We start from the raw sequence: 13,272 nt of genomic DNA, 5'->3' as shown, positions 1-13,272 counted from the left end.
AAAGATGCTACAGCAGCAAATCATCTTTGTATACTTATACGTGCTTGGGGGTTTGGGGGAAATGGATGTGAGGATCCCTCAGGTGATCCCCTAAGTGACTGAAGAATTGCAAAACTTAGCAAAGTGGTACTCATTCTATTACCCACTTTTTCTTCTGTATGTTTTGTTTTGTTTCTTTTCCTCTTAAATAGTTCATGGTTAGCAACACGGTAGCCTTTGTGCTTGTGTTTCAGCCCGCATGCCAGTCTTGGAGGTGGACTCTGCCCTTAGACTTCCTGCAAAGAAAATTTACTCCACAAGGGAGAGATTGCAGATTTTACTGAAGATTTCGTAAGTAAGACCAAAGAGGGAATTTACATCACGTAATGCTCAGAGTCACATTCTCCAAATTGCTATTGGATGTCTTTCCTAATTTTATTCTTGGCTTGTCCTTTGGGTTTTTAAAACCTTTCACCAAGTAGCGTCTAAAATTCTCCCTTATAGAGAATTCTTTTACTCCACTCAGTTCTTTTGTTAAAAAAAAAAAAAAGAAAAGAAAGCTTTTCCCCACCATCTCAGTCCTTGGCACCTGCCCACCCACATGCCTGAAAGCCTGGCATTGATCTGGTTTATCAAAGCATTCCCCCTAAAAATGTACTTCTTTCCTTGCATGGGATTTACGTAACAACTGTGAAGAAAAATAAGATTTTCTTTGCATTGTCACAGGCAGATAAATTTATCAGGGAACAATACCTGGCAAAGAGTATCATACGCTTTGGGTTTCCTAATTTTTAGGTGATCTACTATCTTCTTATCCCAGACTAAAGGTTGGGTTCTGTGGCCATGGAAACAAATGGAATCTTGTCCAACCACATTTTCAGGATAGCATCAATTCCTTCTCCACTTTTAAGTGAATGTTTCCAAAGCATTTTGAATTGCTATTTACCCAGGAGCCGAAACTGGGATTTTCTTTTTTTAACTTCCCCATCTGTGAGAAGTGGCTAATGATCTTTTTTCCTTCCCTTTATTTTGGGACTGCCCTTCTTCACATTTCCAGTGTCTCTTATAGAGATCACGAGTTGGGCTTTCAGCATAAGATAATTCCTTTATGTCCACTCTGAACCTCAGATTCAAAGATTTTAGAATTCTAAACTAATTTACAGATTTTGATATCTTACTCTTGGGAACATCAAAGTCTTGTGAAGCTGAACATGGTCGGAGCCCTGAGGGATTTCAAATGTCTACTCCAAAGTTGTCCTATCTATCAACTTTTCTCCAATGGCAATTCAGGCTCCTGCAGATTTGTGTTACTTTTGCGTGAATGGTGCTTGTTAAAAGCATGTGTTTTTGGAGTGAAAAATCAGACTTGATATATATTTGAAGCACATTAGGATATGGGAAAGCTTTTTCTTAAAGAAATCTGGAACACTCAGGATATGTTATTGTTTCTTTGTAGACCCACATAGGGAAAGCTTTTCTGCAGGCCATTGTGTTTTGCTGCTCGCCATTTTCCTTTACCCCCAGAACTCCTCTTTTTCTGTCATGTTCCAAACCTGAGTGAGCACTTTTCTCCTTGTGACTCATTTACCTGTGCCGTTCTTTCATAACCTCATCATTATTTTCTCAGACATTCTGCTCCTGCCCCCCAGTTTTGCCTCTTCGTCCTGAACTTACTGGTTTCTGCAGTGTTTCCCTTCTCTGTATTTTCCCTAGGTCAGATGTCTTCCCAGGTCATCCTCCTTCCTCGCACGTGATGCATGTCACACCCCGAGGAGCATCAGCTGCCGTGTCCACCCCTCCCCCTGCCCCTCAGTCCCCACAGGGTCTTCCTCAGCTGCTGCTGCCACATTTACTCCACATCTTCCTGCTCACTCTGCTTCATTTCCAGCCCTGTCATTCAGGGGTAACAGTTCAATGATCTTTCCCCTTCTCTGTCCACTGAGTTCATTTACAATTTACAATCCAAACAGTTTCTGCCTGTCAGCTTGCCTGACTGTGACCTCTAATATTTACTCTGCTGTCCCTTCCTCCAAATCTTCCCTGTCGCCTTTCATCTCTGGACTTGTCAATATCCTTTCACACCATTTCTTTTTCTTTCTTTCTTTTACTTCCTCCTCTCTCTCTCTCCCTCCCACTTGCTCTCTCTCTTCCCTTTTTCATTTTGAATGATTATAGATTTGCCAAATATTGCAATGACAGCAAAGACAATTTGGAGTGATTTCATGTACTCTTTCTCTGGTTTCCTCCACTCATCACTTCTAACTTAGTGATGATAGTCCTGCAGCAAAACCAGGGGATTGATTTGGCACAATGCACATGGATAGTTCTGTGCCATCTTATGACACACATAGCTGCATCAAAATACATGCTATTTCTCACTACAAAGATTTCCCTCTTGAGAGCTGCTATGGCTTGTAAATTCCAAAGGTTCATATACTAAAGGCTTGAACCCCAGTCATGGAACCTTTAGGATATGGGGCCTAGTGGGAGGAAGTGAGGCCACTGAGGGCATGGCCTTGAAGGGGCACCTGGGACCACAGCACTTTGTTTCCTCTCTGGCTGTGAGGTGAACAGCTTTGTTTTATCACTTGCTCTTCCGTGTGATATTCTGCCTTCCTGTTGGTCCCAAAACAACAAAACCAAGTGACCATGGATGAAAACTCTGAAACTGTGAGGCCAAACAAAACTTCCTTTCATATAAATTGATCATCTGCTATGTTCTGTTCAATCTACAATTTTGTCATTTTGAGAACACTGAGTATTATTGTACAGTACATGATCCACCAAGGCTGGTTGCTTTCGTTTAGCATAATGTACTTGAAGTCCATCTGAGCCATGGTGTGCATCAGCCGTTCTTCCCTTTCCATTGCCGAGTGGTATCCATGGAGTGGTGACTAAGGACATCTTGGTTGTTCCCAGTTTTGGGCTTGCTTGCAATCTTTTTGCTATACTTTTGACATTTCCATATAGATTGTGACTGTCAAGTACTTTGAGGATAAGAAAATCTTTTGGGAAAAGACTGTATCCGTTGGTTCCTCTGCCTAATCAAAGCTTCAGTTCAATGAGTGAGTGAGTAAGTGACAATGTGGAGAGACTATTTCTTTTTCAAAACCGGTTTTGCTATTTTGGCTTCTGCACTTCGCCCTCTTGTTCCAGTTCCTGCTTGTCAGTCACCGCCTTGTCCAGGTGAATGCACTAAATTTCACACAGAGGTATTCCAGCAGAGGTCTTGATCACAAACAGAAAAATCAGGCTTACTTATTTTAAATGGGAATGTTAATTTAAAATGACAATATTGTTACAACAACCTTGGGGCTCATTCAGAAAAGACTTCAAGTTATTTCTGGCAGAATGTATTGACACTAGCAGCCTTTAGAACTCAATGCTCAAGGGAATTGAACCTACTTCAGCTGTTTGACTAGAAGAAGTCTGGGTCAGCAAGTCACTTTTGCTAAAGGAAAAAAAAAGTCACAGGATCGTTTTCCAAATGAATTTTTAAGGGTTAGTATTTTGTTAGCTCTGTGAGTGTTTGAGGAGTTCCTGTGTGCAGGTTGGGCTGGTTTTATCTTGGTCTTAGCAAATTTGTGGATTTGCCTGACATTTTTTTTAGCATATAGTAATGAAGATCGTCATGGGTTTCCCTTCTGTAAGTAACTTGGCTTAGTTTTATGTTTGAAGAGTTCATATATTTGCATAAAGCCCAAGCTGAAGTGATTATATGGCAAAGACATAAAATGCAAATATTTAAATACTACAGGGTATTTTAACCTTTCAAGATGAAAAGTGTATTTAATATGAGAAATAGAAGTTTGGATAAACATACCAAGATTCTCTTCTTTCTTAAAATCTGCAAGAAATTGAAAATTTTGATAGTTAAGGTAACATTCACAATCTTGTCTATGTTACAAAGGTTTTAGGTCTTCTTGTTTCATTGAGGGCCTTGGGTTTTGGTTAATGTCTTTGTGCATGTGAGACTCCCCCTTTATCTCCTCTGCCCCCAGATCTAAATGCTCCTTAACACTGGATGAGAGGTGACAGGAGATGACGGTGCTTGTGTGTGAATATCAGGAGGAACTAAAAATGCTTTGTGCACTTTAATGGCTCCTTGCACTTCCTCCAGATAGGTAGAGGAAAGTGAGCTAACATGGGCCCAGTGGATCTCTATAGGACAAGCTCTGAGTCACTGAAGTGAGTCATCTACAAGACAAGGAGAGAGATTTTCACCCTGAGACTGATGTTTTCAGACCAGTGTTTTTAGCATTTGTTTTTGCAACATCTCAAGCTCTCTTCTGGTTCCTCATGAATGCTGGTATTACAGATGTGCATCTCCATACCTGACTTGGAACACATTTAGAACAATCCATTCTATAGCTCAGTTGCACCTCAAGAAAATTTGAGACATATTCTGTTTCTGCAACCTCCCTCCCTACCTTTCATTGCTTTGTATCTCATCTTTGAATGAGCCAAATCCTAGAACCTAAGCCATTTAAGGAGCAGCAGAGGGGACATTGAGAGATCTCAAGGGAAGTTGCTGATCAGAATTTTTAGCCTTCTTTAGTGATATCATGGCTGCAATATCATCTCATATTCTAGTAATTAAAATCCTTTATTAATCAGGCCTCTGCACACCTGGTGTGTGGAGTGGTCCTGGAAAGGATGACTCAGGTGTGAGCCGTCCTCAAGTGGCTCTGAATGATTGAGAACCAAGGTTTACTGTGCTTATAACAGCAGCATTGGTGTTGATGTTGCTTTTCCCTGTGGGAATCTCTTGAATAGTAGGCACCTCTGTGACCAGCCCAGGTGGCCATATAACACCCAATAATGTGCACATCAGTGCAGCTCATTTCACTGATCCCAGTTGCAAAAATTCTTCTGAGTCTTGGGCCAACCAAGGGCTGTTAAGACCCTGGCTGTTAGCACAGGAAGCATTTTGAAGCTATGGCAGGGATCTAGGAGAGATAGTTTTCCAGCTGGGAAGGAAGGCAGCATTTACTGTGTCTGGCCTGGCATGTGTGTTTAGTACATATAGTTTTATTTATCACTGAGAAGTGACATCTGACAAATAACATGTGCTTCACCAGGGTAGGTCTTGGGTAATGTGGTTTCACAATTAAAGGAAAAGGTAAAAATGGCTGAGGATAAAGATGCTTCCTTGTCTGAGAGAGGTTGATCCAGGGGTTTTATGATGCTTGTAGGCATCTGAGTTATCTCTGTTTCTCTCTGCATTTACAATATTGCATTGATCCTAGTGGCCATCCTACTGGGAAAAGGATGATGGCCAGTGCCATTGTGCTAGCTCTCCATCATCAGTGTCCAGGCTTGACAGTGAGCAAGCAAGCTGGTTTTTACCACTTCCAAAAAAGCAACACACCTTGTTTTCCAGAAGCCCTCTCCGCATTCCAATTCACTGACCAGAACCGGGTTATAAGACCAAGCTTCAACTCTAACAAGAAAGATGAAATTGTCATTCTAGGCTTCAACTATTTTTTTTATTTTTTATTTTTATTTTTATTTTTTGTCTTTTTCGTTTTTAATCGGTACTGGGGATCGAACTCACAACTGCCTGCTTGCAAGGCAGGTGCTTATGCCGCTGAACTAAATCCCCAGCCCTGGCTTCAACTATTAAAAATGTACTGTGGGAGCTAAGAATTGAGTTATTTGGGGGCATGGAAGCAAGATACAGTCAAGTGGAAATGTTGGGAAGAAGGAGAAAACTTTAAGCTTTATAGAAGTAAAATTAGGTTCTAGTTTGATTCATAAGGTAGGAATATCTAACAAAAAAGAGAAAAGATGTAAGCAAGTTCTACTTCGATAGGAGAAAAGCAGCAGTTACCAGGATGTTCGCTCAGACTTCACTTTTATGCTCGTACCTATTTGATGATTTCAGATGTTTTCAATATATTCACAATTGTGCCCATTATCTCTTTCTTCCATCATCAAAATGCTCTTCCTTCTGGGTTCTCTGATTTGTTCAGTGACACCAAACAACATCCAAACAACAAATTGAAATCTTTTCCAGCAATCTCTTTGCCCTTTTGTATTGATTAATTTTCTGTTGCTCTAACAATATAAAGAAAAAAGATTCCTTTTGCTCACATTTATAGAAACTGGAAAGTCTAAGAACTTGGCCCTAGTGTCTGCTCAGTATCTTGTGAATACCTTCCTTTGGGTTGTGATATGGCAGAGTCAATCACATAGAGAGACAAGAAAGATCAAAAGAAAGCAGAGGAGGCCAAATTCATTTTTAAACAACCTACTCGTATAGAAATTAATCTGTTTCCAAGAGAACTAATCCAGACTCTTGAGAAGGATATTGGTTCCTCTCAAAGGTCCTAACACCTCTCAATACTGTTGCACTAGAGACCAAACTTCAATATGAGCTTTGATGGAGGACAAACTGTACCCAAACCATTGCATTCTATAGTCATTATTATTATTATTATTATTTTGGTACTGGAAATCACACTCAGGACCTTACTGACCAGGCAGATCCTATATTCTAGTGTGTCTCTTAAATTTCTCCCCATAAACAGATGAAACATAGCTGGCATAGTGAAAGTTGGTTTCAACATATTTGGAATTACCTCCAAGCATGTTTCAAACTGTCTACAACTACCTGTCATTTATGTAGATTTTATTTCATATGGGTCACTGACCACATCAAGAACGTGTGTCACCCAATAAGCCAGTTTAGTCATTGTGGTTTTCTTGTGTGTGTGTGTGTGTGTGTGTGTGTGTGTGTTTGTGTGTGAGACAGCTGAATGAATGCCAGGTTGAATACTAAACAGGCCGTGTTTCTACTGGTAATTTGACAAGATAGGTTTGGGTAGAGATGGTGGTGAGGGTTGGTAGAACTTCATGGGTTTTCTGCAGTGTAAGTTGGGTTCATCTGAGTTTTCTATACATATGGGGGTGTAAAGATGGAATTTGATAATGTTGCCACTTGGTTTGAGTCAACATAGTATGTGTATGTTTTAAGTCAAGCATGACACAAGATCATCAGACAGGTTTGGCATGGGAAAAAAAAGAGTGAAGTTGAAGTTTAGCTTCATCTCATTCACAGTTAGGACAGTGATGACAAACTTTTTAGAGCTTGCAATGACAACAGAAAACTGGCTGCAGCTTGTGTGCTGCCCCATCTTCACATGACCTTCTTTGGGTGTTACCTTATCTTCTCTTTTTGAGCTCTCATACAGTTGATGATTATTGAACTTAAGGCCCACCTGAATAATATAAGAAGATCTCATCTTGTGCTTTTTAACTCAGTTATATCTGTAAAGATCATTGCTCTACATGAGGTCATATTCACAGGCTCTAAGATGTAGACATACATTTTTTGGAGGGGCTACCATTCAACCATACTGCTTCTCAGATGAAGGAGTTTGAGATTTTTGATAAAGATGAAACAAAATTTAATAATTTCTTGGCCTCTGAGTCCAAGGATTAGAACCACTATGAACAGGAATTGCTTGAAGGAAATAATCTCAGACATCAGTGACAGATTATATCCCACAGAATCATCTTGTTTCCTTATTGTTTTATTTTTTTGCAAGTGAGAAAAAAGGGAGCCACTAAGTTTTTTGGGTTGTATTTTCTGGATATTCTTTGAATTCATTGCACCCCTTCATTGCTACTGCTACTGCCTTATGAGGTCTCAGGTCATTTCTTACCTGGATTTTGTCATCTCCTCTACTTTGTTACTAGCTCTTTTTCTTCATTATCAGTGACTTGGCCAAGACCCCCAACTGCCTGTATGAGGGGTACAACAAAGGATAAAATGAGAAACAGAGACAAATTTAGTAATGCATAATGAGGGGCTTGGCGGTCAATGCCTCAGGATAGGCAAAGACCCAGATACTCCAAACCAGCCATTATTTATTGGGTGTGTACAATGCAATGGGTATTTACAATGATAGGAGGGGTTGGCAGAAGATTTCAGATTGGCAGGAGATTCCAACTTGGCAGAGGATTCAGAGGTCCATGACACTGCAGGCAACAGATAATCCTGGGATGACTCAACAGGGTGGAGATGATCTTATGCCAAGAAGGATCTTACTCTGGAGTGTTCTTTTTCATTTTAGTAGTTTTAGTTTAGTCTTAGTGGGTGAGAGAGGATGGCCCAGGCCAATAGTTAATGGAAAACCTCAAAAGGGTGATTCCAAACCTCCATTTATCCCCAGGGCAGTATGTGAAATTAGCAATTGTGAATTTCTCATCCCCAATATTCCATATTGCACCTGATGAACTTCATGAAATTCCAACCTCGTGTTCCTCGCCTAGTGCTAAGTAACTTCTGCTCATTCTTCCCAGCCTCTCCTTCTCTACTCTGCCTTCTTTCTTGCAAACTCTCTTGCTCTTTGGCTTCTGGCTGGATTTGGCCTATAGGGAGTAAGTGGGGAGATAAGAGCCACATGGAGCTTATTTGTCTCCTTGGTTCTCTCCGTGGAGTTCATCAGAGCTGGCTGCATCCCATGGCTGAGCTGCCAACTATCTTGAAGTGGCCTTCGCGAGACTCTCTCTTCCAGGTTTCAGTAACAGTTTCTCTCCTTACCTTTCCAAGCCCAAGGGTGACAGTGGGGCACTTTGTGATTCCATTACACTACCCACAACACTGGACATAATCCCTTTATAAACTTCTTGAATTACCATTTCAGTGTATGATGTTTCTTACCATGACTAATACATCTATGCTCAAAGTGTATCATTGGCTCTATTTGGACCAGAGGATAAATGCAAAATCCCACCCCGGGGAGTAAGATTCCAGGTTTGCCGCCACACTTCTTACTTCCTGATACACACACTGCCCTCCCCAATGCCCACAAATTTCTAGTTTACTGATCATGTTATGTCCTTTTTCTTCTTGGAGATTTTACAAGTAATGCTTTCTTTTCTGACTCATCTGCCTGGGCATTATCTTTTTTATTCTCAAACATTACCCATTGCTTGTGATTTGTTTCTGACTTGCCCTTGCAGGGTTAGTTGCTTCCTTGCTTGTGTTCCTAATATGCATTATACAGGTTTATTAAAGTGCTTGCCATCACTTTAACTATTTGTATGTCTGTTTGCCAACTAATCTGTGAACTCCTCTACTGTATAGACTTTACAGTATTCAATTTTTCTTTGATCTCTAAATACCTGCTGTTGTTCCTGGTAGATTTAATAAATATTTTTGAATGATTACGCTTTATTTATGGATTGTATTATTTCTTGCATTGTTTACCCAAACAAGATTATTGCAATAAAATACCATCTTCATCTGTGCAGCTGTGTACATCGTATTTTGTTTTGATGAGTATTATTTTGGTTTTTCCTCAGGATGATTGTAAAAGATAGTATAGATGGGAGGTGAATTCTTCCCTGTACCTAGATTGTTAGTGGCAGAACTATGCTAAGAATCTAGCGCTCTTGATACTGATTTGCTTCTCTTTTCATGAAGCCATTTTGCCTCCTGAGATGCCAGATTTTAAAAACAACAGCAAAACCAAGGGGCAGCCTGAACTAATGAGCACTACCCCAAAGGCCATTTGGATGGGAAACTTCAAACTGCCGTAGAGATAACTCCATGTGATTATAAACACATGTCAGGAAGGATATTTGGAAAATGTGTGTTGTCAAAAAGGTCCTAATGAACGGAACTGGTCACATTACCGGAACCTAACTTCCTGTTGCACGAGAATTATGTCTGATGTAGACTCCAGGGACTGTCGACAGAACATAACACTTGGATTAAAATTAGGATATGAACATCAAAAAGAAGTATTCTACAACCCTAGGGAAGGGGTGGTAACCAATGGAGGAAGGAATTGTTGCTGTAATTCAAACCATGTCCCATGAGAAAGTAATTTATAGGCAACAGCACAAATAAAGATAAATTCAAGAGAATTTAGGGCAATTTATGCTATTTCAGTAGGAGGCTTACAGGTTCTTCCTTTGGGGAAAGAGCATTACCTTAAAAGTACTGCTAATAATGCAATTTATTGGTAAGAATATTCCCAAAGATACCATCAGAGAGTTTCAGGAGGAGAAGGGCTATCATAGGTCGTCTGATGCTAAACTTTGACTTTTGGGTCTTTTCCAACAGGAAGGGGAAAAAAAGTGAAATCTGAATACTCCAGTTGGTTGAGGGTCAGGGCAGACTAAATTTCAGATGTGGCAGATATGCAACCCCTACTTGATCTCGATACGTTCATAGGTGACAGAGAGCATCAGGGGATGCTTGTGGGTCTGTGTCACAATCTCAGAGGCCATCTTGAAAGACCCTTGGCTAACTGAAACACCATCAGTTGTTTGAATCTGTCTCTGTATTTCACTGAAGTCCATGAGGTCAGTTAACCAAAACAGGAAAGAAATAAAGAGAATGCATTTCTCTGCTCCAGCTTTATCTGTTAACTTCCCTGCTTCAGTGTTCTCAAACTTAAAATTGTGAAAGAAATGTAAATGGTTTCAGCATCAAAACGAAGTCACTTGTGTCGATCCTAACAGGAAAAAAAAAGGTAAATAATGCTGGAAGATTATGATGAAAGGGTTCTTACACGTGACACATGATTACATGATAGTAACTGTCACACAGGACTGTCAGAACCACAAGCTAGCACAGAGGCCACCAAAACCTCATACAAAAGTTATTTTTACAAGGCCATCTGCCCACAAACTGTCTGTTCAACCTCAGGCCAATGTCACTGTTGTTATTAATCACTGTGACCAAGGATTAGTGTTCCAAAATATCTGATGCAATCCTCTCCATTTTTGTTTTTAAAAGTTTCTTGCCACAGTCTCTTTGGTTATGCCCATGGTTTACTATAGTGCATGTATTCCTGTTACAGTATTCAGATATTCCCAACAAATATCAGTATTCTTTGCAGTATCTTTCTCTGATTGTTTTTTAATTTAGGTTAATAAAATGTTTTTATCTTTTGGCCTGGGAATTTATATTAAGGATATAATAAGAAGTGTAGACAAAGATCTAGAAAGAAGCCTGACTTTATCAAAACAAAGGAAACATTAATTAAAGCTGATTGTAGGATCCCTTGCTGTTATTTAAATCTTGTGTTTGAAAAACATTAACTGATATGAAGATGCTTATGACATAAATCAGAAAAGCAACATTCAAATCTGTACCTATATAAATATCTTTGTCCAGTTTTTTGAAAATCCTTCTCTCTGCCTAGTTACCTATCTCTATAAATAGAAAAATATCAGATGGAAAACCATGAAAATGTTAATTGTGATTACATATGGGTTGTGGAATTATAGGTCATATTTATTTTTTCCTTTGTACTTAATTAATTTTTCCAACTTTATGAGCATAAATCAGCAAATACTTTGAGATAACACTGAAAATTCTTCATTCATTTTGCTCTTATTTTTAAGATAAAATCCAGACTGCTTAGCTTGGGAAGTGGGGATCTTGATGCCCTGGCAGTCCCCTTTCCTGCCCATCTTTCCCCACTCCTCTCCTATTGCATTGCCACCTAGCCTTGCTGTTCCACCTGTTCTCAGAAGGTCCTGTCACTGTCACTGTTCTTTCAGGCCGGGGAGGGGGGGGGAGCACTTGTCTGTCCTTTTCGGTAACTGTGTTTGCATACCCCCGAGTGCAGCTCCACCTCTTCACCTTTGGAAAACCTCTCTAGTGAATGCTGCAGTGTCTGCTGCACCTATTCAGGCCCTAGGTGCTCATTCTCCCAGCACAGGGCATGTTGGCTGTCAGGGGACCTCAGATGAATCCCTGCCTTGGAGTTGTCCTAGATTTAAGGGAGTGGCCTTGCCTCCCCTTTGTGAGACTGTCCGCATCTAACCCATGGTCCTTGCAGCACTGAGTCTGTGTCTCCAGTGCTGCCCATATGCTGAGGGCAACACCTCTCTTAGGGAATTTTCTCCTTGAATGGATTCACTCCCCTTAGACTTGAAAGTTATCATGAATTCCAGAACTATAAAGCATGACCACAGCATTGGTAGCTGCATGTGTATGTGTCTCCTCAACCCTGCAACATCTTATCCCCGCCCTTTGAAAGCATTAGATGGAAACATGTATTCCTCTCTCTTATTTTGTTGGGAATGTGTTGCATTTTGAGTAAATCTCCTGGGCTGTTACCATCTCCTCCTTTACTTCCTTGCAGGGAAAGGAACTTCAGTCAGTTGGGGAGAAGCAATTGGGTATACCTCCTCTCTTTTTCTTTCTCTGTTGGAGAACAGCCTGGAAAAAGTTAGCATTCCCTGCTCCTTGAAGCCTTAAGTTTTAAAGGACAGATCCCTGTGCAGCAAAGACTTCTAACTGCCAGCACTACCTGGCACTGCCTGGGTGACTTCAATGGCATTACATAAATAATCCTGATGTTCTGGAGTTATACTTTGCAACCAAAACTTTATCTCTTTAAATAATGGCATTTTCCTTTTACCTGTCTGATTCTCATGCTGTCCCGTTCAGAACTTGGGCAGGAAAGAGGAGTCTTATTTATTGGATATGTTAAAACCTTTGTCAGCCAGGCCTCCTCTGGCTGGCCTTCAACCATTTGGTGTTATGGTTTGAATCTAGATGTCCTCTCAAAGCCTCATGTGATCATGGGTTGAGCTTTTCAGAGATGGCAGGATCTAGAGTGTGTGATGCTGGGATCAATAATGTGTGATTACTCAATTAGTCTACTGATTGGTTTGGCATAGTTCTAGGTAGGATTAAAAGTGTCCCATCCTGGATGCGAGTGATACTGCCCTGAGGGTGGATACCTGGATACAATGTAAAGGGACAGAAAGAATCTGTTGCTTATCACTTGTAGCTTGCTGCCAACTGTGTTTTGCCTGCCATGAACTGTTCCTCCTCTGTGATGTCCCCCTGTCATGGCACCCTGTTTTGGAGCCAGCCAATTATGAACTGAAACCTCAACAAACAGTAAGCCAAATAAACATTTTCTTCTTTAATTTTGTGTGTCAGAGAAGTCACTAAGACACTTGGTATTGATAAACGTCTATTTTGGTGAGTAGCCAAGAATTCAGGGGAGAGGTTGAGATGGTAATAGTGGTGAGTTTACCTAAAATGCTAACTGAGCAGGGGAGTCCTTTGCATGGTTTGCTGACTATAGGAATGTCCTGACTCACTTTAGATTTATGAAAGTAAAGGAGGGACTTTCCCAATAATCTACCCACTCTTCAAGTGATAGTCAAAATAGACATGAAATAAACAACTTTCTCACCAAAGTTCTTTCCTGTTCTCACAAACTTACAAGTTTGAGTAACTGGGTGAGCAAGCGGGTCCTGACAGTGACTACAGTAGTTCTCATCTGTCTACTAAGATCCAGTTGT

At 40.4% G+C, this 13,272-nt stretch overlaps 1 long non-coding RNA gene across 1 annotated transcript in view; it reads left to right on the top strand.

The window, feature by feature from the left end:
• The first annotated feature begins 234 nt into the window (after window positions 1–234).
• Window positions 235–13,272, top strand: part of LOC134478505 (uncharacterized) — a 100,313-nt gene continuing 87,275 nt past the window's right edge. The window contains exon 1 of the long non-coding RNA XR_010051149.1: window positions 235–330. This is a non-coding gene — a long non-coding RNA (uncharacterized LOC134478505). The remainder of the gene's footprint in view (window positions 331–13,272) is intronic.

Source organism: Cavia porcellus, unplaced genomic scaffold (genome assembly GCF_034190915.1).
Source record: "Cavia porcellus strain 051 isolate PalLab524CR breed Dunkin Hartley unplaced genomic scaffold, mCavPor4.1 scaffold_13, whole genome shotgun sequence".
NCBI lineage: Eukaryota > Metazoa > Chordata > Mammalia > Rodentia > Caviidae > Cavia > Cavia porcellus.
This window is presented reverse-complemented; position numbering and strand designations above follow the sequence as displayed.